The 22,215-nt window shown below is 41.8% G+C and overlaps 1 protein-coding gene across 2 annotated transcripts in view; it reads right to left on the bottom strand.

Moving 5' to 3' along the window:
- The window catches only part of CRACD (capping protein inhibiting regulator of actin dynamics), a 297,196-nt gene that overhangs the window by 149,234 nt on the left and 125,747 nt on the right, over positions 1 to 22,215 (bottom strand). For both annotated transcript variants that reach the window (XM_032151460.2, XM_058434434.1), the window contains exon 2: positions 15,173 to 15,319. The gene's annotated coding sequence lies outside the window, so the exon portion shown is untranslated. The remainder of the gene's footprint in view (positions 1 to 15,172; positions 15,320 to 22,215) is intronic.

Below are 22,215 nucleotides of genomic sequence, written 5' to 3'. Positions count from 1 at the left end.
TTACAGCTATTTCTTATAATATTTTGCCATGAAGCATTGATGCATCTTTTCCCTGCATATTTATAGCCATGTTCTGACTGCCCTCCCCTCTAAGCCTGGAAACTCCCGTATTCTGGAATGCTGGTTGTTTGTATTAAACAAGCCATGTGTCCTCCTACTTGCATATCACAGTATAAAGTATTTCCTTAAACTCAAAATATCCTTTTATTGACCTCTTCCATCTCAAAGTCTTAATCTGTTAAAGACTCACACTATCCATGAAGAATCTCAAGTAGAAAAGATCAAACTCAATACTTTCTATTAACATTACAAAAAGTACCTCACTTTTAAAAGTCCTAAATGTATTACTTCCATCCCTCTCTTAATATTACTGGACTTATTGCTGTGACAACACAGTCTCCACATAAATGTAATGTCTCCATTTGGACTTGGCCAGATCTGTCCCAGAGGTTCAAACTACTGGAGAGGGTCAATCCACTTCCAGAGAACTATCTCTATGTCCCATGTGTCTCTGTCCATTTGGGTTGCTATGACAAAATGCCATAAATTGGGTAGCTTATAAACAACAGAAATTTATGTATTTCTCACTGTTCTGGAGGCTGGAAATTCCAAGGCTCCAGAAGATTCGGTGTCTGGTGAGGGTCCAATTTCTGGTTCTTAGATGGTGCCTTCTTGCTGTGTCTTCATGTGGCAGACGGTATGAGGGAACTCTCTTGGGTCTCCTTCATAAAAACATTAATCCCATCTATAAGGGCTCTGCCCTCATGACCTAATCACCCCCCAAAGGCTGTATATCCTAATACTATCACCTTGAGGGTTAACATCTTAACATAAGAATTTTAGGGGGTGATGCAAACGTTCAGATCATGGTTTTACTTTTCATTATGCTTGCCTCTGAAACATAAGCAATAACATTAGTGGTTCCTTATTCAACTTTGATTCCTTTTATGTATCTCTTAGCTGCTTCCTTGGATTAATTGCTCCATGTTGCTCACTTTAAATCCCATCACCCTAGAGAATTGGGTATTTTGAAGCTTCACTAACTTTTTTCTTTACCACTGTCATATTGCTGTGAATGGCACATTACTGCTTCTGAATGAAATTTCCTGGGCCTGGCTTACAAATGCCCTCTGTTGGATTGGTCTGAAATCAGTTACACATTTTCTTTTACAGAATCTTTTGCCACTGTATACTGCAAAGTCTTGCCTGTGACTTTGTCCTTTACAATTGACCCATCTAATAATGGAATATTAGTAAAGAGATAGGAAAATATATCAATATAGTTCACTATGTAAAAGAATGTATTCCTAATCATTTCATGCCTACCTATGCTGACTTTTACAGTGCTCTTATTGCTGTATTTTTCCATTTAATCCAAGTCATCAACTACTCACTGAGTGCCCACAAAGCCCACAATATCAAACTACACAAACAGAGGATAGAAAAAGAAGTCACAGTCCGTCCTCAGTGATTTTACCACCTCAACCAAAGCAGGATAGAGGATGCTCCAGTATTGGAATATAAAAAAAAAAAAACAACAGAAACTTTTTTCCTGATCTTTTAAATAAAACATAATAGCCTATAAGCATTCTTTGACTGAGTAGACACCAATTTGACTATTTGTAAGTGAGTCTCTGAGATTGATTATGTGTATGACACTGGGTATACAACAAGTAGCAATTTGCAATTTTGTTGAAGAATGATTCTCATAACTTAATATCAACATCTGAATCTCAATATACTTTTGTTATTCTCTACTCATACTGCCTATGTTTTTTTAGGGAAAATTATATGCTGGAGTGAAAAGAACAATTTGGGAAGGGAGAAAATCTCTAGATGTGTCCTCAGAAAATCTCAACAGTCTACAGTATACCATACTTTTTATTTTTCTTTTCTCACACACCCTTTCTTTTGCCAATTTCTTTTAGTGTCCCCCAAATGAAGCAGTGCTATGATAACAAACTTTGATCATTTTATGTGGTGTATCCTGAGGCTGGTGATATGGTTTGGCTCTGTGTCCCCCAACTACAAATTTCACCTTGAATTGTAATAATCCTCACATGTCATGCCACGGACCCAGTGGGAGGTAAGCGAATCATAGGGACAGGTTTTTCCCCTGCTGTTCTCGTAATAATGAATAGGTCTCATGAGATGTGATGGTTTTATACAGGGAGTGACTCTGCACACCATCTCTTGCCTGCCACCATGTAAAATATCCCTTTGCTCTTCCTTTGTCTTCCACCATGATTGTGAGGCCTCCCCAGCCAAGTGGAACTGTGAGTCCATTATACCGCTTTTTCTTTATAAATTACCCAGTCTTGGGTATGTCTTTATTAGCAGCATGAGAATGGACTAATCAGCTGGGCACTCAAAGATGAATCAGACACTGCCCCTGCCGCGGAGGAACTCATAGTCTTGTGTTAAGTGTTGTCTGTGTGGTGTGAAGAGAAGCTAATATTAATCAATCTTATCCCATTCCATTTAATTTCAGGTATCGTGAATCTATGTGGAATTTCAAAGATCTTTCATGCCTGTGTTTTGCAGGGAAAAGTTCACTTTTTTTCAGATCAGGAAAAGGTCTTCTCATTCTACTTAAAATCCGGGATCTTCCTTTGAGTACTTTGTTTTTTCTTCATGGGACAACGTTTATGGCTTTTTTCTTTCCCAAAGCTTATTTTTAAAACAAAATTTTCATGATATGATATATGTTAGACTTTAATCCTTTCTCTAACTCTTGGTCTGAGTTCTTTTCAACTCTCATTTCATTTCTTTACTGTTCCTCATCATGAACCTCTTCCCACAAGTCTTCACATTAGATTTCACATTTGTATCATGCCCTATTTAGTGACTACAGGATTAGATATATGTTGCTGAAATCTATTGGGCACTGGGCATGACATGGTTAAAGGTTAAAATTCCCAGCACAGTATACCTTCTTTTTTTTTTTTGAGATGGAGTCTTGCTCTGTCGCCACTCAGGCTGGAGTGCAGTGGCGCGATCTTGGCTCACTGCAACTTCTGCCTCCCGGGTCCAAACAATTCTTCCACCTCAGCCTCTCTAGCAGCTGGGATTACAGGCGTGCACCACCACGCCCGGCTAATTTTTGTATTTTTAGGAGAGACGGTGTTTTGCCATGTTGGCCAGGCTGGTCTCGAACTCCTGACCACAGGTGATCCTCCCGCCTCGGCCTCCCAAAGTGCTGGGATTACAGGTGTGGGCCACTGCGCCTGGCCAGTATACCTTCTTGAATAAAGAGTAAACTTATCACAAAATGATGAGTTTTGTTCTTACTTCAATGTACAGTAGGTTCGTATTTATATACAGTTTAAAAGGTCTTGATTTTGACAGAAAATAATTCTTCTGGGCAGTTCTAGCACACAATTTGTCTGATGTATTGTGAAAACAAGAGCTCTACATCTGGGACAGAGAGAAGGGAGTTTAAGCAGATTCATGTACAAGAAAGCCTTCACTGGTCTTTATTTGGTTATCACTGCCAAGGTTACTATAAAAAGAGTTCACGGTTTATCCATGGCTGTGTATCACAGATGTTAATTTGTTTTGTTTCACAACTCAGAATTCACTTTCCCTTAGAAATAACGTCGTACATGGTGGTTGGGCATTCCACACAGGTCTCAGAATGGGGGCGAACGCCCTGACTGCAGGCAGTGCTGCTGCAGAACACATGTCCTGGGGCAGGTAGAATAATGGCTCTCCAAAGACGTCCACTTTCCAATTCCCAGAACTGTGAACAGGGGATCAGATGTGCTGAAGTTAAGGATATTGCAGTCGGAAGATGAGCCTGGATTATCTGGATGGGCCCAGTGTATTCACAAGGGTCTTTATAAGAGGGAGGCAGGCAGAAATGTCAGAATCACAGGAGAGGATGTGATGGTAGAAGCAGAGGTCACAGAGAGAGAGAGGGAGGAAGAGACGGAGGGAGGGAAGGAGGAAGGGAGGGAGGGAGAGAGGAAGACTGGAAGATGCTATGCACCTGGTTTTGAAGAGGGAGGAAGGGGCCACAAGCCAAGGAAGGCAGGTGGCCTCTAGAAGCTGAAAAACACAAGGAAAGGGATTCTCCCCTAGAGCCTCCAGAAGGAGCCAGGCCTGCTGACTCATCTGAGACTTCTGATCTCTAGAACTACAAGTTGTGGGAGGAGCCAGGCCTGCTGACTCATCTGAGACTTCTGATCTCTAGAACTACAATTTGTGTTGTTTTAAGCCACTATGTTTATGGTACTTTGTTACAGTGCCAATAGAAAATGAATACACATTCTAGGAAAATTATCAAGGTTTCTCTGGTCAAATAATTTTGGGATACATTATTCACTTTATCTCCTCAATGCCTACAACTTGAGAAGTCCCATGATATGGTTTGGCTGTGTCCCCATGAAAATCTCATCTTGAATTGTAATCCCCATAATCCTCATGTATCTAGCGAGAGATCTGGTAGGAGGTGATTGGATCGTGGGGGTGGTTTCCCCCATGCTGTTCTCAGGATAGTGCATTTATTTATTTTTTATAGCCCTCACGGAGCACCTCTGCTAGAGCAATGTGGAAGGGAAACGTGGGGTTGGATTCTCCCCACACAGAATCCCCACTGGGGCACTGCCTAGTGGAGCTGTGAGAAGAGGGCCACTGTCCTCCAGATCCCAGAATGGTAGATTCACAGACAGCTTGCACCATGTGCCTGGAAAAGCTGCAGACACTCAATGCCAGCCCATGAAAGCAGCTAGGAAGGAGGCTGTACCCTGCAAAGCCACAGGGACAGAGCTGTCCAAGGCCATAGAAGCCCACCTCTTATATCAGCATGACCTAGATGTGAGAACAGACTAATACATCCTGCAATAAAAAATCTCATTTAACTTTGTTTGATTCAGAATCTCCCAAAGTACTTAACCATAAACATTTTCAAGAAATACTTTTTAAATATTCCTTAGAATTCCTGTTCCATGGAACTACTTTAGGAAATAATGTTTAAGGAGTTATGCTATGGATAATGGCAGTGGGAAGAGAGGCAGACATTCTTGCATATATTTATGTAGGCTGAAATCTCCATCACTGAAGTCACTGAATCACAGCTGAGTGTCCAATATGGTTTTTTTTTTTTTTTTTTTTTTTTTGACAGTGTCTTACTCCCATTGTCTAGGCTAGAGTGTAATGGCATTATCTTGGCTCGCTGCAACCTCTCCCTCCCAGGTTCAAGCAATTCTCATGCCTCAGCCTCCTGAGTAACTGAGACTACAGATGCATGCCACACACCTGGCTAATTTTTGTATTTTTAGTAGACACGGGGTTTCACCATGTTGGCAAGGCTGGTCTCGAACCCCTTAAGTGATGCACATCCTTAAGTGATCCACCTGCTTTGGCCTCCTGAAGTACTGGGATTACAGGCGTGAGCTACCACACCCAGCCCATTATGGTTTAATATTGAGATAGGTATTCGGATGAGGGTGGAGGAAATGAGATATAAAGAAATGAAGGAAAATAGCACTGACTCCAAGGAGGTGGTCACTTAGTAGGGGATATGATATATTTACCAAAAATTATAAGCCAGGTGGAAAATGTTAATCTCTCTCTCTCTCTCTCTCTGTGTGTGTGTGAGAGAGAGAGAGAGAGAGAGAGAGACAGAGAGAGAGAGAGAGGCTAGAGAGAGAGAGAGAGAGAGAGAGAGGCTAGACAGATATAAATGAGCTGCTGTAGGAGTCTGGAGGGAAAAAAATAAAACACTCACCTCCGGGAACAGGAGGTATCAGAGAATAAACTGGGTTGGTGTAGAATTTATCCTTTAAGGACAGCTAAGCTATTGACCAGAAGAGATGGAGAAGAGAAGATGGGCGTTTGGAATTGGCAGCATCAGGGTGGGCAATCTCATCTATCACAGGCCCTCCCCAACTCAAGCACTAACTAGTTCCTAGATGGGCCAAGCATGTCAAGCCTTGGTAAACTATGTCCTTGTCTCCTAATTCTTAAGTTCTATATATTAGACCAATAATTATTAGAAATTGGGGTTCCAGTTCTATAATAGTAAAATATCAAAATTTACCACAAAGAAATGAAAATAGAATGACATAGATTTTTGAAAATACATATACATATCCAAGTCCTTAATATAAAATTTAAGTTCTGTTTTAAATGCTCCTTTTGGGGGATGTTTTCCTGCATGGAATGAACTTTCTGAGGCTTCTTAAAATATGTGCCCAGTGAAGTTTAGACTAAGGATGCTTTTTCCTTTTCCTGGTAAATCTTCCAGTCATAGGATAGCCTTCTTCATCGTTCCTTGGACCTCTGAACTGCAGTTCAGAATTAGTCATTTATTAGGCTGGGCGCGGTGGCTCACGCCTGTAATCCCAGCACTTTGGGAGGCCAAGGCGGGTGGATCATGAGGTCAGGAGATCGAGACCATCCTGGCTAACATGGTGAAAACCCGTCTCTACTAAAAATACAAAAAAAAATTAGCCGGGCGAAGTGGCGGGTGCCTGTAGTCCCAACTACTCGGGAGGCTGAGGCAGGAGAATGGCATGAACCCCTGGGGTCAGAGCCTGCAGTGAGCCGAAATCGCACCACTGCACTCCAGCCTGGGCGACAGCGAGACTCCGTCTCAAAAAAAAAAAAAGAATTAGTCATTTATTTCAAGAAGCTTAATACTTAATCTGTGTGCATGTATGTAAACAACAGATTATGCTTTAACAGTAAACGGTAGTGGAGGACATTTTCCATGCTGACTTTAGCTTTCTGTTTGGTGTCAATTTTTGGTTTCCGTGGGAGCAGAAACTGTCTTGCTGTTTGTTCTTTGTGAGCCTAGAGTCCGGAGTAGTGCCTTATCTGTGGGAGGCATTCAGTGTGTGTCTGTTGAAATGATGAAAGGATCATGGGAATGAAATCTTGGCTTCACTTGGGCCAATTTAGAAGAAGAAAAATTTATTTATTTTAATAAGGAAAAAGAAGATTAAAATGGACATTGTAGGGGTAATAAATTCAATCGCTTTTTTGAATTGTTTGTTTGGTTGGTTGGTTGCGGGTATTTTTTGGCTTTATCCCCTAGAAGTACTAAGATGATCGTTTGCTGGAAGAGAAGCCTGTACTGTCTGTAGGCTTGATCCAAAGCTGCTGGTAAATCAAGCATTTATTTTTCTAAAGTTACATAAATGAAAGAAAAGACAGGATTTAGAGGATCCAAGGGCCTCTCTTAAGAAACATGTTCACATAAATGTGACCTGTGGAGATTGTGTGCCCCCCTCCAGTGTCTGGCAAACACCTTCTCATCTTTCAAGACAGCTCGAATGACACCTCTGGGAGGCCCGCAGGCTCCCTGTGGCAGTTGTTTATGCTGCCCTTTGTGTTCCCCAGCACTCTGTGCAAAACTCTCTCAAATATCACTAATCACACTTCACCTGGTTATCTGTTTACATATCTGAATTCAATTTGATAAAGTTCAATTCCCATTGCAATGCCCTAAGTATTTGCTAGGGCAATGCTAGATTCAAAGGTTCAATGGCAAATTCAAAGGCTCTGGTTTTTTTTTTTTTTTTTCTTGGATAGGGTCTTGCTCTGTTGCCCAGGCTGGAGTGCAGTGGCATGATCATGGCTCACTGCAGGCTCAACCCTCTAAGCTCAAGCCATCCTCCCACTTCAGTCTCCCTGTGAGTAGCTGGGACCGTAGGGGTGCACCATCACGCCTGGCTAATTTTCTAAAAATTTGTGGTTAGAGATGAGGTCTCCCTATGTTGCTCAGGCTAGTCTTGAACTCTTGGGCTCGTGCAATCTTCCCGCCATGGCCTCCCAAAGTGCTGGGATTACAAGCATGGGCCACCATGCCTGGCCCCCTGGCTTTTAGAGGCTACTTCCTATCATGGAGGACAGACAAGATACAACTACTTACAGTTCTCTGTTAAGAGCAGGAGAACCTGAGGCTGCAGAGAGGTGACAGGAAGGAGGAAGGGACCATGAACTCCTGAACAGTATGCTTACTTCATATCCTCACCCCTCAGCACAATGTCTGGCATGTAGAAAGTTCCATGCACGTTAATAGAGGGAGGGAAGAGGAAATGAATCAACAAAATGCCCCTACCCCATCCCCATCTCTCTGCTATTGCTTCTCAAACTAGTTACTCTAAAGTTGGTGTTTTCAAGCTCCTGGAAGAGATATCTTAGAGCCCAGAGTTGATGATTCAGTCCTCCCTAGCATATAGTACAGTATACAACAATCACATTTGATGGAGACAAGTCATCGTTCGTCCTGTGTTTAACTGTGGTCCCACGGCACCTGTTCATAAATGCTACACTCCCAGGAAGTCTACAGGAAAGAGACTTGCAGACAGGTTGCATTTGCTGAACCACTAGCACTACACCAACCTAATTCTTAAGTTCTGTGTTATTAGACCAAGAGCTCTTCTACCATCACAAAAGGATTTAACTAGAATTTCGGTTCCTTCAGAACCTCATTTGCCATCCAGTTTCCCGTTTCTCTGCCAGCTTCATCTGTGCAACTCATCTTGGGTTACGTCTGGCAGATGGAGAGAGGAATCTCATTTCAAGCCTCTGCTGTCTGCATCCCAGAGCCCTCCCGGAGCAGCCTCTGTTTCACCAAGGACAGAAGAAGGGAGGGATGGGTGTGATCAGCCTCCCCAAGAGATGACAGTGTAAAGTATTCTTCAAATTTTCATCTTCAATGGCTAGTATCATTTAACTCCCTTGGGAGAGACTGCTTTGTTGCCTAGGCTAGCAATATAATCTCCAGCTATCCCAATGCCAAAATATCAATTACAGGTTCATCTGGATGATGGGATAAACTGGAGTTCAGACCACTAGAACAATGACATTAGTCAGGGGTGGGGAGACAGGGTGCCCAAGGGGATTGAGCCCCATGGTGGAAGTGAAATAAGGGGAAGTCAAATTCTCCATATCCTTGCAGATTAAGTAACTAAATTCTAAACTGCTATCTGTCTCATGAAGAGAAGTCCACCAGCAACTAAAGTGAAGCAGGTGTTCTGAAGGGGTTTTCTTTTTGGAGGTCCTAATTAGAAAGATAATATTCCCATAGCACCCCAGCTCTCCTAGCAAAATGACAGGAGAAGATTGAAAAAATAAATGATTGGTAATAACAATTAAGCATTTTACCAGTCACAAAACGTCACAGATTGTACAATTTCACTTATATAAAATATCTAGAAAAGGTAAATTCATAGAGACAGAAAGATTGGTGGTTGCCAGTGGCTGAGGTGAGGGGGAAATGGGGAATAACTGCTTAATGGGTACAGTGTTTTATTTTGGGGTGATGAAAATGTTTTGGAAAGAGACAGAGGTGATGGTTGCAAAACAGTCTGAATATACTAAATGCCACTGAAGGCCGGGTGCGCTGGCTCACGCCTGTAATCCCAGCACTTTGGGAGGCCGAGGCGGGCGGATCACGAGGTCAGGAGATCGAGACCATCCTGGCCAACACAGTGAAACCCCGTCTCTACTAAAAATACAAAAACATTTGCCGGGCGTGGTGGCGGGCGCCTGTGGTCCCAGCTACTCGGGAGGCTGAGGCAGGAGAATGGTGTGAACCCAAGAGGCGGAGCTTCCAGTGAGCCGAGATCGCGCCACTGCACTCCAGCCTGGGCGACTAAGCAAGACTCCGTCTCAAAAAATAAAAATAAAATAAATAAATAAACTAAATGCCACTGAATTGTTCACTTTAAAATGTTTCATTTCATGCTATGTGAATTTCACCTGAATATTTTTAAAAGTGTTATAATTAAAGGGCTAATTATTTCTCATTGCTCAACAATCTACCACTATTGGGGAAAAAGGAGGATCTTGTTTCCATTCCATAGTGATAAGAGGGATTAAATAAGTCTTTAAATTCTAGTATCAGTCATCTTTGGGGCTTTCCTGTGAAAAGCCAAGTACTTACCCGAATGTTGGTAGCAGAGAAGTAATTCAAACCAATGACCCCAGATTTGCCTGGCCCATGTGGTCTAACTTCACAATCAACAGCTGCAGGAGTAGCAAGAGCAGCAACTATTTATCTGCAGCTACGAAATGCCAGCTAGATAAACAAAAGGCAATCAAGGAGACCTGTGTTAACTAGACTCTAGAACCCTAGCCAGACCTGTGCGACGGAGATATGTCCCAGGGAGTGGCAGCTGGTGGCGGTGACATCAGACAAAGACTAAGGGTCGTTTTAATTCACTAGAATATGATGACCTGGCTATTTCCACACACTTCCAGGACAAAGAAAATAAATGTTGGCCAGGCGTGGTGGCTCACGCCTATAAACCCAGCACTTTGGGAGGCTGAGGTGGGTGGATCACCTGAGGCCAGGAATTTGAGACCAATCTGGCCAACATGGTGAAACCCCATCCCTACTAAAAGTACAAAAATTAACTGGGCATGGTGGCACATGCCTGTAGTCCCAGCTACTCAGGAGGCTGAGGCACGAGAATCACTTGAACCTGGGAGGCGGGGGTTGCAGTGAGCTGAGGTTGTGCCACTGCACGCCAGCCTGGGCGACAGAGCAAGACTCTGTCTTGGGGGAAAAAAAAAGAAAGAAATGTCAACAGAGAGCAGGAGGATCTTTAGATGAGAGGCAGCTTTTTTTCCCCTTCTTTATACTACGATGAAGATCCAAAGCAATCTGCTGTTAAGTGCAAAGAGAAGCACAAAAGCTTAGAGGGAATAAAAACACATTTAGAACAACGGTTAAAAAAAGGACCTTGAAAGGAAACTACAAGGCTATGTAAACAAAAACATGGCTGAATGCAAACAGGAAAAGCAGATGCGGGCTGTCCAGGCTCACATGACACCTTCCCCTTTCACTTCCACATGGCACGGGCAGAGCCATGGACAAACAGGCCCCCGAAGCCCTCACCAACCAACCTCCAAACCACTCACCTTGCCTCATGCTCTAGTTCGTGAATCTTCCCGGTTTGAGGTCAGGTATGGTTTTCCTACTATGGCTTTGTCTCACCTCCCAGACTTAACACAACACTTAGCTTTGAGCACTTGCATTCCTTGACCACGATTTAGACATTTCTCTAGCATGACCGCCAGTGGTCGCTTCTTCTACCTTCAGCCTAACTCAGGATGTCCCTCTACACCATGTGCCTGTGCAGGCATGGAAGAGTGCTCAGCTCTGCTTTGGTGTAGCCTTCCTTTTCTCGGGTGCAGTCCCTCAAGACCATCATGCCTAAAATAAGGCTCTAGAATTGACTGCAGTGATGCGGCTGCAGCCCCAGGAACACAAATGGCTAGACAGCTGCATGTTTAGAGGGACTCTTTAAACATAATGAAAAGCCAAAATATATTCAAGGCTTTCAAAATCCCCTAATTCATATTTTATTTTATTTTTATTTATTTTTATTTTATTTTATTTTATTTTATTTTATTTATTGAGACGGAGTTTCACTCCTGTAGCCCAGGCTGGAGTGCAACGGTGCAATCTTGGCTCACCGCAACCTCCGCTTCCCAGGTTCAAGCGATTCTCCTGCCTCAGCCTCCCGAGTAGCTGGGATTACGGGCATGCGCCACCACGCCTGGCTAATTTTTGTATTTTTGGTAGAGACGGGGTTTCTCCATGTTGATCAGGCTGGTCTCGAATTCCCAACCTCAGGTGATCCGCCCTCCTTGGCCTCCCAAAGTACTGAGATTACAGGCATGAGCCACCGCACCTGGCCAAAATCCCCTAATTCTATTGCAAGAAACCAGCGGACTCGGGGAGCCATACACACACACACACACACACACACACACACACACACATCTTTTTTTTTCTATGTTGTATGAGAAAAAATCATTGAATTCCATCACAAAATGTTCTACATATGTTTTTAAAATTACAGTATTACTTCCCTGGAAAACTTCCTAAAAGAGGAAAAAAGCGTCTATTTCCTAAGTCTGTCATGCTAGAAGGAGGAATGGCTTCTGATAGGAAAGCTGAGGTAGAACATCAGTTGTGAGCTCTCTTGGAGTTAAGCAATTTGGACAGGGACTGCAAAGTCATATGTGTGCAACTCCTACCCTGGGTCAGGGCAGTGTCTTGTCAGCTCCAGCCTGATATCATGGCCCTGGTAGCACATAAGCAGCATGGTAAAATCACACTGACGACCCTCCCCACCTCAGCCTCCCGAGTGGCTGGGACTGCAGATAGCTAGGACATGCCTGGCCTGGACCTGGCTGTTTTTTTTGTTTCTTTGTTGCTGTTGTGTGTTTTGCAGTTGTTCTGCTTTTTTTGTTTGCTTGTTTTTGAGACAAACTGGGTCTCACCCTGTCACCCAGGCTGGGGTGCAGTGGTAAAATCTCAGCTCACTGCAGCTTCAACCTCCCCGGCTCCAGTGATCCTCCCACCTCAGCCTTTTGGGTAGCTGGGATCACAGGCACACAGCTAATTTTCTGTGATTTTTATAGAGACAGGATTTTGCCATGTTGCCCAGGCTGGTTTCGAACTCTTCGGCTCAAGTGATTCGCCTGCCTCAGCCTCCCAAAGTGCTGGGATTACAGGTGTGAGCCATCGTGTCAAGCCCACCTGGCTGTTTTGATTACTGACTCTGATCTTGGGCAAGTTATCTGAGTTTTCTGAGCCTGTTTCTCTACTTGTAAGATGGGAATAGTAATATCTATTACTTATTATTTAAGGTAGCTGTGATGGTTTGAATTGTATCCCCCAAAAAGTAAGCTGAAGTCCTGACCCCGCAGTACCACTGAATTTGACCTTATTTGGAAGTAGGGCTGTTGCAGATGTAATTAGTTTAAGATGAGGTCACATTGAAGTAGGGTGGGTCCTTAGTCCAATATATCTGGTGTCCTTATAAGAAGAGAGAAGACAGCCATGTGCAGACACAGACACACAGCGAGAATGCCAGGTGATGACAGAGGCAGAGACTGGAGGGATGCAGCTGCAGCCCAGGAACGCCGAGGATTGCCAACAACCACGAGAAGCCAGGAAGAGCCAAGGAAGGTTTCCCTTTGATGTGTCTCACAGGGAGCATGGCCCTAACTTGATTTTAGACTTCTAGCCTACAGACCTGTGAAACAATACACTTCTGTTGTTTTAAGCTCTGTTTGCCTAATTTTTTATGGCAGTCCTAGCAAATTAATATGGTGCTAGAGGCCTAATGTATGTATTTTGTGTGTGTGCTGGGTGGAGGGAGTAAGTGTACTTTAACTGCAGAGGAAACAGAATAAATCAAGTAGACAGGAAGAAAACAAGGCAACCTATCTTATGCATCTAAACCAAGAAGTGTCATCACTTCCTGTGGATCTGACCCTCCCACTCACTCTGCTCCAGCACTGGCTCCTGGCTGTGGCTGGAACACCCCAGCTGCATTCCCTCCTTAGGGCCTTTGCACCCACTGCTTCCTCTACCTGGAACAGGCCCAGGGCCAACTCCTAACTTCCTGCCTTTCTTCAATGAGGCTCCTTCTGCAATTTGCACTCCCACCCCACTAAGCAACCTCTCTTGCTCTACTTTACTTTTTCTTTTCTCCATGTTCTCAGTGGATTCTAATATCCTAGTAATGTGTTTATTATATGCATTATTTATCATCTCCATCCACGCTAGAACATTAAGCTCCATGCACTGATGTGAACAAACATCAAAAATAGCACCTAGTTCACTGTAGGTGCTTAAGAAAAAATTTTCTAAAAATCCATCATTCATTTTCAAATGACCACTTTAATTATTACAGAAGCCGTATGTGTTCATTGTAAAAAATTAGAAAAAAATTAAAAGCTTCAAACTCCCAACATCTAATAAAACCTCTCAAATTACAAGAAATCAGACTGACTTTTATCTTCTTTAAGTGACTCCCTAAGGGGTGCTGACAATCCAGGAGGAATCTCATGGTAGAGGTAACATTCATCTTACAAAGCTTGGTATGTGAATTTAATGAAATAAAGTAACCAAATACTCAGTACAATGCTTATCATAGCAACTAAGACAACTAATGAGTAGTTTTTATTAACAGGTAGTTATCGTAATAGGTCACTGTTGATAGGTAGTTGTTATTTTATTTCCTTTGATCTCATATTTAACTTCCATCCCTTCCCACTACTTACAAAAAGTAAGTGGCAGATATCTGCAGCCAAAAGAATGATATGATGCTATTATTTATTTATTTATTTATTTTGAGATGGAGTCTTGCACTGTCACCCAGGCTGGAGTGCAGTGGCGAGATCTCGGCTCACTGCAACCTCTCCCTCCCGGGTTCAAGCGATTCTCCTGCCTCAGCCTCCCGAGTGGCTGGGATTACAGGCGCCCGCCACCATGCCTGTTTTTGTATTTTTAGTAGAGATGGGGTTTCACCGTGTTGGCCAGGCTGGTCTTGAACTCCTGACCTTGTGATTCGCCCACCTCGGCCTCCCAAAGTGCTGAGATTACAGACGTGAGCCAACGTGCCCAGCTGATATGATGTTATTTTTACAGGGGAGGCAGATGAGGAATGCCTCCCACTCCCAGCACTCAGAAGACAAAGTTCCCCAAACTCACAGGACCAAGCTCTATGGCTCAAAAGCACCATGAGACGCAAGGCCACTATTTCCATTGAATTTTCTAATAGCAAGAAAACAATGAACAATGATAACCATTTTTTTTTTTTTTTTGACACAGAGTCTCACTCTATTGCCCAGGCTGGAGTGCAGTGGTGCAATCTTGGCTCAGTGCAACTTCTGCCTCCTAAGTTCAAGCGATTCTCCTGCCTCAGCCTCCTGAGTAGCTGGGACTACAGGTGCCCACCAACACACCTGACTGACTTTTGTATTTTTAGTAGAGATGGGTTTCAGCATGTCAGCCAGGCTGGTCTCGAACTCCTGACCTCAAGTGATCCGCCTGCCTCAGCCTCCTAAAGTGCTGGGATTACAGGTGTGAGCCACTGCAACCGGGTGATAACCACATTTTTGTATTACATGTCCTCTCCCATTTACAAAACCTTTTCCCATGAAACTTTCTTCTATAGATGAAATAACTGGAGTTCAGAGAATTTAAGTCACTTGTCCAAGTTGACTCAGCTGGTAAGTAGAAGAGTTGGGAATGCAATCTAGGATTAGAAGATCACTGATGACAAGGATCACTTGTCCTGATATTCAGTGAAATACATACTATTCCTAGAATCCCACTTACAACAAATGAAACATTCCTTAGCATTTTTTCCATAAGCTACTTCCCTCTCCATACTCTACGTAAAAGACTTACCTATCTTAATAGCCACAGGTCCTTTTCTTGTTGGAGAACTCTCCACCAAAATTTTCTCCTTGCAAAACGGAAACTTCACCTTCAGCCGTAAATGTCAGGAAACGGGGTACATTGCTGAGAAAGCCTGGGAATAGCTGCTCTTGTAAGCTGTTGAGAAAAAAACAAAACATCAAGAACTTTATGTCTTCCCTCTCTTGGGGAGCCTTCAAAATGAATCTCTTTTCCAATCCTTGGCAGAAGTTAGCACAAAAGAGGTTTCTTCCCCCTCCATGAGGCTTCCAATTAGGTTTACTAATATTCGATTTGCACTGTTTAGCCAAAATTTACTATAGAGCTTTAAAGGCATTTATTATTAACTTTCCGCCTTTTGAGAGGACTAAAAGAATCACGTCCCCGAATACTGAGACTTCCATATGCTTACACATAGGATTCCACATATATTCTTCATGTAGTTTAACTAAAATTTAAGAAGCTAGAAGACACAAATCCAATTTAGCAGACGTGAAGGCAGTAATCATTAGGTTATTTCCTAGTGAAGGCACCTTTTTACTCTAATACAAATCACAGAGTTAACTAGGTTAATGAGCTCCCTGTGGGTAGAGAGCGCACAATCCCTTCTAAAGCTGCCCGAATGAAAACCAGGATGTAATGAATGTAGATTTTAGCTGGAATGGAGGTAGAAAATGTCCAAGAAACAACCTCAGATTAACACAGGCCCTTTGCAAAGTCCTGTGAAACAAGACAACATTCTGGGGCAACAATACAGGATGAAGTCACTCCAAATCTCAGGATGGACAAGGGTGTCAAGCCCTGATGGGGGTTGGCTTGCATGGGCTTAGAGAAGAATTCTCAGTTCTGGCTATGAGGGACTAGCTTCCAGCAGACCAATTTCTCATCGAATACAACTAGAACACTTGGACAAAAGTTATTTTTAAAATCTGTTTAAAGGCTTTGGAGGACTACCAAGACAGCCAGGACATGAGAGGTCACGATCTTAAGGGAGAAGGGAAATAAAATTGAGGCAAGTCAGACATTTTGTACCACTTTTCCTTTTGAGACACCTACTGGTTTTTTAGGAGGCACAGGGCGAAACTACTGAGAAACCTAGCAGAAAGTGGCTATTTAGAGGAACATAAAATGAATGGACCTTTTGTCCAACTTACAGGCTGAGGAGATCCCAGAGAGAAGGGAAATGCAAAGAAATAAGCTCAACATTCTGCCTCGGTTTAACTTTGTAAGAAACTGTGAAACATTTTTCAGAAGTGGTTGTATCACTTTGCACTCCCATCAGTAATATATGAGAGTTCTAGTTTACACAATCTCATCAACATCTGGCATTGGCACCTTAGAGAACTAGAAAAGCAAGAACAAACCAAACCCAAAATTAGTAGATGGAGAGAAATAATAAAGATCAGAGCACAAACAAATAACATTGAGACAATAAACCAAAGATTAACGAAATAAAAAGTTGGCTTTTTTAAAAGATAAAAAAATTTGACAAACCTTTACCTAAGCTAAGAAACAAAGAGAGAAGACTCAAAAAAATAAAATCAGAGACAGAAAAGAAGGCATTACAACTGGTACCATGGAAATAAAAAGGCTCATTAGAGACTATTATGAACAATTGTACAACAATAAATTGGAAAACCTAGATGAAATGGTTACTCTCCTACATCCATGCAACCTACCAAGACTGAACAAATAGAGAATCCGAACAGACAAATAAAAAGTAACAAGATTGAAGTAGCAATAAAAAGTCTCTCATTAGGGAAAGCCCAGAACCTGATGGCTTCACTGCTGAATTTTACCAAGCATTTAAAGAAAAACTAACACCAATTCTACTCAAACTGTTTCAACAAATTGGAAAGAAGGGAATACTTCCACACTTATTTTACAAGGGCATCATTACCCTCATACCAAAACCAAAGACATAAAAAAGATGCAAAAATCCTCAACAAAATACCATCAAACTGCAGTCAACATAACATTGAAATGATCATTTACCATGATCAGGTGGGATTCACCCCAGGGATGCAAAAATGGTTCAACATACACAAATCAATACATCACATTAACGGAATAAAAGACAAAAACCATATGATGATTTCAATAGATGCCTCCTAAAAAGCATTCAATGAAACTCAACATTGCTTTATCATAAAAATCCTCAAGAAACTGGGTATAAAAGCAACATACCTCAAGACAATAAAGGCCGTATATGACAAACCCAAACCAAAAGATAGCATCACACTGAACAGGGGAAATTGAAAGCCTTTCCTCTAAGCTCTAGAACAAGACAGGGATGCCCAGTTTCACCACTTTTATTCAACATAGTACTGGAAGTCCTAGATAGAGCAATTAGACAAGAAAAGGAAATAAAGGGCATCCAAATTGCAAAGAAAGAAGTCAAACTGTACTTGTTTGCAGATGACATTATCTTACATTTAGAAAAACCTAAAGGCTCTAAAAAAAAAAAAACTGTTAGAACTGATAAATTCAGTAAGGTTGCAGAATACAAAATTACCATACAAAAATCAGTAGTATTTCTAAATGCCAACAGTTAGCAATCTGGAAAAGAAATCTAGAAAGTAATCTCATTTACAAAACCTACAAAAAGAATACCTAGGAATAAATTTAACCAAAGAATTAAAAGATCTCTACAATGAAAACTATAAAACACTGATGAAAGAAATTGTCCCAGGCTCGGTGGTTCATGCCTGTAATACCAGCACTTTGGGAGGCTGAGGCGGGTGGATCACAAGGTCAGGAGATCGAGACCATCCTGGCTAACACAGTGAAACCCCATCTCTCCTAAAAATACAAAAACAAAAAAATTAGCCGGGCATGGTAGTGGGCGCCTGTAGTCCCAGCTACTCAGGAGGCTGAGGAGGGAGAATGGTGTGAACCTGGGAGGTGGAGCTTGCAGTCAGCGGAGATTGCGCCACTGCGCTCCAGTCTGGGTGACAGAGCAAGTCTCCATCTCAAAAAAAAAAAAGAAAAGAAATTGGAAGGATATTCCATGCTCATAGTTTGAAAGAATTAATATTGTTAAATGCCCATACTACTTTATGTGATCTATAGATTCAATGCAATCCCTATCAAAATGCCAATGACATTCTTCAGAGAAATAGAAAATGCAAGGCTAAAATTCGTATGGAACCACAAAAGACCCTGAATAGCTAAAGAAAACTAAGCAAAAGGAACAAAGCTGGAGTCATCACACTACCTTATTTCAAAATATACTACAAAGCTATAATATCTAAAACAGCATGGTACTGGTTTAAAAATAGACACATAGACCAATGGAACAGAATAGACAAACCAGAAATGAATTCACACTTTTATAACCAAATAATTTTCAACAAAGGCACCAAGAACACACACTGGGAAGAAAACAGTCTCTTCAATAAATGATGCTGGGAAAACTGGATATCCATATACAAACTAAAACCAGACCTCTATATGTCACCATATACAAACATTAAATAAAAATGAATTAAAGATTAAATGTAAGACCTGAATCTATGAAACTACTACAAGAAAACATTGGGGAAACGCTTCAGGACATTGGCCTGGACAAAGTTATTGAGTAAGACCTCAAAGGCACAGGCAACCAAAGCAAAAATTAACAATTGGGATTACATTGAGCTAAAAATCTTCTGCATAGCGAGGAAAACAACAAACGAAGAGACAACCCACAGAATGTGAGAAAACATTTGCAAACTATCCATCTGACGAGGGATTAACAACCAGAATATATAAAGAACTCTAACAACTCAACAGCTAAAAACAAATAATCTGATTTTAAAATGGCAACAGAGGATACCCTGTGTGTGTACCCTGATGTGATTATTATGTATTGCATGCCTGAAGCAAAATATCTCATGTAATTCATAACTACATACTCACAAAAATTTTAAAAATTTAAAAAAATTAAAAAACAGAACTTCTGCTAGAAAAACTGAATTAAAATGGCAAAAGACATCCAAGTGACAAGTAGGTATATGAAAAAATGCTCAATATCATTAATCATCAGGGAAATGCAAATCAAAAACCACAGTGAGATACTATCTCACACCAGTTAAAATTGCTATTAACAAAAAGATAGGAAGTAACGTATGCTGGCAAGGATGCAGAGAAAGGAGAATATTTGTACACTGTTGGTGGAAATGTAAATTAGTACAACCACTATGGACATCAGTATGGAGCTTCCTCAAAAAACTAAGAAGAGAACTACCATACGATTCAGCAATCTCACTGCTGCATATGTTAATATATCCAAAAGAACATTAGTGTATCCTCAAGAAACTGTATGTTAAGGTTTGGCTCTGTGTCCCCACCCAAATCTCATGTTAAATTGTCATCCCCACCTGTCAGGGGAGGGGCCTGGTGAGAGGTGACTGGATCATGGGGATAGATTGCTTCCCCTTCACCTTCTGTCATGATTGTAAATTTCCTGAGGCCTCCCAATCATGCTTCCTGTTAAGCCTGTGGAACTGTGAGTCTATTAAACCTCTTTTCTTCATAAATTACCTAGTCTCAGGTAGTTCTTTATATCAGTGTGAAAACAGACTAATACACCATACTCCCATGTTTATTGAAGCACTATTCACACAATAGCCAAGATACAGAATTAACCTAAGTGTCCATCAACAGATGAATGCATAAAGAATATGTGTTATATATACACACAATGGAATATTATTTAGCCATAAAAAATGAAATCCTGTCATTTGCAGCAACATGGATGGAACTAGACATTAGGTTAAGTGAAATATGCCAGAAACAGAGAGGCAAATATCACATTCTCACTTACATGTGGGATTTAAAAAACTGATCTCATGTTCCTAGAGAGTAGAATGATAGTTACCAGAGGCTAAGAAGGGAAGCAGGGAGAGGGGGATGACGAGGAGTTGATTAATGGGTACAAAAATACAGTTAGATAGAATAAGTGTTCAGTAGCATAATAGGGCAACTTAGTTAACAATATTTACTGTGTATATCAAAATAGCTGGAGGACAGGATTTGAAATGCTCCCAACACAAAGAACTGATAAAGGTCTGAGGTGATGGATGTGCCAGTTACCCTGAATTTGATCATTACACATCACATGCTTGTATCAAAATATCCCATGTACCTCATAAATATGTGCAACTGTTATGTGTCCATTAAAAATTTAAAAATCAAAAAAAGAAGCATGCTTTTAAAAAAATGGTGTTGCCAGACTTCAGTTTGAACCATTCTAGTGTGACTCCTACAACTCAGTAACAAACAACCCAATTTATTTAATGGACAAAGGATTTGCATAAATATTTCTCCAAAGAAGATACATCAATTCCAAATTAGTGCATGACAAGTTGCTCAACGTCACTCATCATTAGGGAAATACAAATCAAAAGTACGATGAGATACCACCTCACACCCACTAGGATGGCAATTATCAAAGATACAGAAAATAATAAGTGTTGATGAAGATGCAGAAAAATTGAAGCCCTTCTTGTACCCTGTTGGTAGGAACGTAAAACGTACAGTGGACACAAAAAACAGTATGGTGTCTCTAAAAACATTTAAAATAAAATGACCACATTATCTAGCAATTCCACTTCTGGGCATATATGCAAAAGAAGTGAAACCAAATAAATTTTTACCAATTATTACCAATAAATTTTAACAAGTGGGCAAATTGACAAATACAGAATCCATAAATAATGAGCTTTGACTGTATGTCTATGTATGGTTTCAAGTCTGAAATCTAGTTTTCCTTTCTTCGGTTTCTTCTCATTTAGACAAAATAGGCCTGATGAAGCTCTAAACATATTTAATATAGTGAGGTGTCATCTAAAATGAAGTAGCTTCATGGAAACCCATTTGCTGATGAGAAAGCAACTTACAACTTGTTCTGTTGAATACTCATATTTGGAGTTCAACACCCATCTCTATTCATTTCCTTTCTCATATCCTCAGGGATAACTTTACAGAACACCTGAAATGTTAACAATCTGTAATTCAAGAATGAATGTATCTGGGCACTTTTTCAAATACAGGAACAAAATCAGCAAGAATGAGGCAATGTATGTTTTGAAGGAGAAGGAAGAGCAATGTGATCCTCAGTGAACTCAGAGCATGTATACTCAAAGGTAAACTTCTTTGACTTTTTCCATTTGCTATGGTTGTACAGGATGTTTCACAGCTCCTGCGATCTACGGGGTCACCCTAAAAAACAAGTGCTAAGAGAAAGTTGCCTGCATTTCAAATTTTCAGTCTAACAGTCAGAAAGGCTGGGTGTTGGCCGGGCGCGGTGGCTCACGCCTGTAATCCCAACACTTTGGGAGGCCGAGGCGGGCGGATCACCTGAGGTCGAGAGTTCGAGACCAGCCTGACCAACATAGAGAAACCTCGTCTCTACTAAAAATACAAAATTAGGCCGGGCACAGTGGCTCATGCCCGTAATCCCAGCACTTTGGGAGGCTGAGGTGGGCGGATCATGAGGTCAGGAGATCGAGACCATCCTGGCCAACATGGTGAAACCCTGTCTCTACTAAAAATACAAAAATTAGCTGGGCATGGTGGCACGCACCTGTAGTCCCAGCTGCTCAGGAGGCTGAGGCAAGAGAATCGCTTGAACCCAGGAGGCAGAGGTTGCAGCGAGCCGAGATCACGCCACTGCACTCCAGCCTGGTTGACAGAGCAAGACGCTGTCTCAAAAAAAAAAATTAGCTGGGCATGGTGGCACATGCCTGTAATCCCAGCTACTCAGGAGGCTGAGGCAGGAGAGTTGCTTGAACCCAGGAGGCAGGGGTTGCGGCGAGCCAAGATCATGCCATGGCACAACAGCCTGGGCAACAAGAGCAAAACTCTGTCTCAAAAAAAAAAAGGCCGGGTGCGGTGGCTCAAGCCTGTAATCCTAGCACTTTGGGAGGCCGAGGCGGGCGGATCACGAGGTCAGGAGATCGAGACCATCCTGGCTAACACGGTGAAACCCCGTCTGTACTAAAAATACAAAAAAAAAAAATTAGCCGGGCGTGGTGGCAGGCGCCTGTAGT

This window comes from Hylobates moloch, unplaced genomic scaffold (genome assembly GCF_009828535.3).
Source record: "Hylobates moloch isolate HMO894 unplaced genomic scaffold, HMol_V3 SCAFFOLD_2, whole genome shotgun sequence".
Lineage (NCBI taxonomy): Eukaryota > Metazoa > Chordata > Mammalia > Primates > Hylobatidae > Hylobates > Hylobates moloch.
This window is presented reverse-complemented; position numbering and strand designations above follow the sequence as displayed.